The sequence below is a fragment of the Gossypium hirsutum genome, chromosome A13 (assembly GCF_007990345.1).
Source record: "Gossypium hirsutum isolate 1008001.06 chromosome A13, Gossypium_hirsutum_v2.1, whole genome shotgun sequence".
NCBI classification, from domain to species: Eukaryota; Viridiplantae; Streptophyta; class Magnoliopsida; order Malvales; family Malvaceae; genus Gossypium; species Gossypium hirsutum.
The window spans coordinates 64,558,119-64,563,062 of record NC_053436.1 but is presented as its reverse complement, the minus strand read 5'-3'; the positions used below and the strand labels follow the sequence as shown (position 1 = coordinate 64,563,062).

Sequence of the window (4,944 nt, the reverse complement as noted above, 5' to 3'; positions counted from 1 at the left end):
TCAGAAGGCACAAAGAATCTCCCACGATAACACAAAACTCTCTTAGAATTATAAGCAAAATCTGAAGTCTTACCCTCCTTAACGAGTTTCACATGAAGTTCTAAGGATGAATATGAAATATATTTCAGTCTAACCTCCTTAATAAAATTTTTTCACATTTGTAACTCTATAAGCAAACCACTATTATTAGATGAACTCAATTTAGCAAACATTGCTCTCAATTTAGCCCTTACCCGAGTTGTACTTGATTGTATAGTCATAGCATTTCAAAAGTTCGATCAAACACCTCTGTCTTAAGTTCAACTCATTTTTAGTGAAAAGACACTTAGGACTCTTATAATCTGTATAAATGACACATTTCTCCCCATAAAGATATTGCCTCTATATCTTAAGGGCGAAAACCACAGTAGCCAACTCTAGATCATGAGTTAGATAATTGCACTTATGTGGTTTGAGTTTCCTCAAAGCATAGGCCACAACCTTCCCATCATGTATTAACATACAACCAAGACCAGAATGACACGCATCACTATAAACCACATAGTCCTTCTCAAACTTGGGTTCGATCAGCATAGGTGCTTGAGTCAAAATTGCCTTAACCTTCTCAAAGTTATCTTGTTGCTCATCAATCCACTTAAATGGTGTAGTCTATCTTAATAACTTAGTAATCGAAGCCACAGTCAACGAAAATCCTTCCACAAACCTTTTATAGTAGTCAGTAAGTCTAAGAAAACTTTGAATCTTACTAACGTTCTTAGGTTGCTTCCAATCCAGGATAGCCTCAATTTTCTTTAGATTCACGTAAATACCCTCAACAGATACTATGTGTCCTAAAAACATCACCTCTTAGAGCCAAAATTCACACTTTCTAAGCTTCGATTCCACTTTTTCTCACGTAAGGTTTGAAGGACTAACCTTAAGTGCTCCTCGTGATTACATTATTTTTGTACAAATTTTATATTATTTCATGCTAATTTACTAATATTTGATTTTTCATGATGTAAGAGGACCATTAAAGATGTGATTAACATGAATGAAACAAGGAGATGCACAAATCAATTCATGTGGATGGTAAGACCATGCAAACTAGGTCATGATGTTGATAATCTGACCCAGTAAAGATGTCTAAAAGATGAACATGTCTATTAAATTATTAGACTGAGAAATTTTCCAACAAGGGGGAATTAAAGCCAACAACATTGAGGTATTTAATTAAAGGTCATTATAGTTGGAAAATAATTAGAAATCAACCCAACAACTTTGATGTTGAAACCATCCACCTTATGACTATTAATAGCCTTGGTTTGAATTCAAAATGAGGAGCCTAAATGATCCCCTTTTCCTTGAAATATGGACAGTCATGTGTGATAGAAAAGGAAGAAATTTAAATTCTATTTTTAGCAATATCTACCCCTTACCTTCACCTATAAATACCATGCATCTGTCACTTCTCAAATTATCCCTCATCCCTCATCCCTCAACATTCATTTCTCATTCATTCTTTCATCTATCATTCCCTTTTCCATTCTCCTTTTCCTTTCCCTTTGCGTAACCATCATCTCCCTTACATCCTTTAGCCACAAAAGCTTTGTCAAAAGCATTCTTTTGTCGGCCATCTTAAAACCCTTAGCAAAGAAGCATTGATTAGAATAGATGGGCACATCAGTGAGAATAGATCTGAAAGGTTGCTGAACTGAATAGAGTTCACTCATTCCTCTTATTATTTATTTTAATTATGTTTGCTTTGAGTTTATTGCTTTTGACATAAACTATGGTATTTTAAATCCTATTTGCTAGGATGATTATGTTAATTCAATAAGATTTATTTTATTCATGTTTAAAATATTTAGGCCTCAGTCGATCATGTTTTCAATTAATATCATGATGCATTTTATTTGTACGTGCTAGGGTGCACTCTGATTTGCTAAACAATCCTAACCAGACGACAACTGGTAGACACATAATTGAAAAGTGCAATGCTCAATTTAAATCTTTAAACTTGACTAAGTTGATGTTCATAATATCTTTAGTTAGCTCTATTATCTTGAATAGTTTTTAGGGTTATGTAATTAAACTGTTGCAAACGTAAATGTCTCTTTGACCTTACATAAATACTAAGAAACCCTTAGTCTAATATGATCAGTAAATTGCATATTTCGCTAAGTAAAAGATTCAAGAGGACTTAATTTGGTCTCTAAACTCAAGAAAGATCGAGTTGCCGTAGAAGTATTTCCTAACATTGTTGATAAAGTAAATTGAATTGATAAATATAATTGTCCTAGCCCATTTTATGTTGATTGTTTTTGTTGCTAAAGCTATTGATTCATATAGTTTGATTAATTGCTTTTAGATTTAATTGCATAGAGATCATCTTGTATCTAGCTAACTTAATTTAATCATTCAGCACTCAAAAGTATTGTGTTTTTTACCACCAAATTGTTAACTTATAATTTTACAAATAATCGATTAACATACACAATCCCTGTGGAGACGATAACTCATTTTTACTTACTTATTGCTTGAATGATTGCGTACAGTTGCACATATTCCTTGTTATAAGTTTTTGGGGCCGTTGTAGGGAACTGTTGCCTTTATCTTTTTTTTTTGTGAAAATATTTTTACAATTTGGTTTTTATTTTTATTTAATTTCTAAATTTACTAATTTATTCTTGATTCTTTATTTTTGATTTATTTTTAGGTGTTTTATGAGCTTAGATTGAATCACTGATCTATTACCTGTGGACCCTAAAATCGAGCGGACTTTAAGACAAATAAGATGTGAAAGATCTACTCAAAGATAAGTCGAGATGGACTTTGGAAATCAAAATGATGAAGAAGGTAATAGAGTCAATCATGTGCATAACCCAATCCTTATTGCTGATGATAGGGATAATGCCATTAGACAATATGTTGTGCTACTCTTCAATGAATTAATTTTGAGAATCAGAAGGTTGGATATCGAGGCAACCTACTTCGAGTTGAGATTAGTGATGTTCTAAATGCTCCAAATAGTGGGCTAGTTCAATGTTATCCATGGAAGATCCACACTTACACCTTCATTTGTTCATAGAGGTGAGTGATTCATTTAAGATAGCTGGTGTGACTAAAGGCACACTGAGGTCAAAACTATTTTTGTTCTTGTTGTGAGATCAAGCATGAGCACGGCTGAATTCATTGCCACCAAGTTCAATATATACTTGGTAAGAATTAGCAGAAAGGTTTTTGATAAAGTTTTTTCCACCGAGCAAAAACGTAAAACTGCATAATGAGATAATTACTTTCCAACAATTAGATGACAAGTCTTTATATGAGGTGTGGGAAAGATTCAAGGAATTGCTTCGTAAGTATCCTCATCATGGGATTCTTCATTGTAACCAATTAGAGATGTTTTATATGGTCTCAAAACACATAAAAGATTAATGGTAGATGCTTATGCGAATGGTGCGATTTTGTCTAAGTCTTATAATGAGGCTTACAATATCATCGAAAGGATTAAGCAACAATTACCAATGACTGACAAATTGAGTTGTTTTTGGAAGACGAGTAGCCGTAGTGGATGAAGTGGGAACACTGACTTCACTTTCTGCTTAAGTATCTTCTATTTCCTTAATGTTATAATAGTTTACCACTAATGGTTTGAATAATTTTACAGCTTAATCTCTAAGTCAGTATGATGTTTCTTATGTGTATTTTGGGGATGATAATTGTAACACCCCAAACTCGGCCCAGACGTTATGGCCAGATCTGATGTGTCACCTTGAAGTTTTTTTAAGAAAACCCATGCCAGTTTCAATGTCCCAGTGTTTTAAAAGATAGTCTTTGCTAAGTTAATAAAGTGAATGGAAGCTGTGCACCAGACAGGTATCCGAAACAGAGGAGGTGAGCCATAAAGGCTGCTTAAGTACCAAGCTCTTGATTGGATCCAATCCTAGACATGCCCACAACCATTGCCACACTTTGGTGCGAGGTTAGGTTTTGGAAAATAAATCGAGTTGGAATTCATTTAAGTAGATATTTTTGATAAACCGATTAATTGTATCGTTGCGTTATTTTGAAAATAAGTATCATTTTGAAAACGTGCCCTAAGTCTAACCCATTTTGGATTGTTATCAGTAAAAAATAGAGTATAAAATAAAATAATCCCAGAAAAAAATAATTAAAATGGCCTTATTACAACCCAAAACCAAATAATAATAATAATTAAGATAAAACTTATAAAAAAAACCGGTTACTTATTGTAAAGTTCGAAAGCGATCACCACGGCCACTCTGAATCCCCTCCGGCTCCAAGTCTCCAAATCAAGGTTCACCTGCAAGGTTAAGGAAAGGGGTAAGTTTGGAAACTCAGTGTGTAACAAGCCCCTTTCAGAGCCCAAACTAATATCAGCATACTGGGCCTAAGCCCTAATTCAGTCTCGACATATACTGGGCCGAAGCCTTTCGTTTACGATTACTGGGCCGAAGCCTTTTCATAAATCATACCACTGGGCCAAAGCCTTTACTATAAATGGTATGGCCCATAGGCCCATTTCAATATCACATGAAATACCAATGAATGTATGCAAGCCCATTTGGGGAGACTACTCAACCCACCATCCGCTACTCTCCACCCGTACCAACCAAGCTCTCCATGTGGGGAATAACTCAACCCACCCAACCAAACTCTCCACTGGCAGCATAGCTGCCTTATCATATAGCTGGAGGCCTAGCCTCTTTTGATAATTGGGGCAAAGCCCTTTTTGGTAAACTGGGGTAAAGCCTTTTTCGCACTTCTTCCATTTATATAAAACCCAACCCATGCATATAATGAGTATATCATAGCATATCATGTGCATCTCATAACATATCATGTGCATATCATGTCATATCACGTATAACAATATCTCATGTATCATATTCAGAAATAAACCTTATGGGGTATAATGGTCATTTTTACCTAGGGGCA

At 34.7% G+C, this 4,944-nt stretch overlaps 1 non-coding gene across 1 annotated transcript; it reads right to left on the bottom strand.

Annotated features, from left to right (window-relative positions):
• Nucleotides 1–3,256: 3,256 nt before the first annotated feature.
• Nucleotides 3,257–3,362, bottom strand: LOC121213370 (small nucleolar RNA R71). The gene has a single exon (XR_005908752.1). It is a non-coding gene; the product is annotated as a small nucleolar RNA R71 (small nucleolar RNA).
• Nucleotides 3,363–4,944: the final 1,582 nt, after the last annotated feature.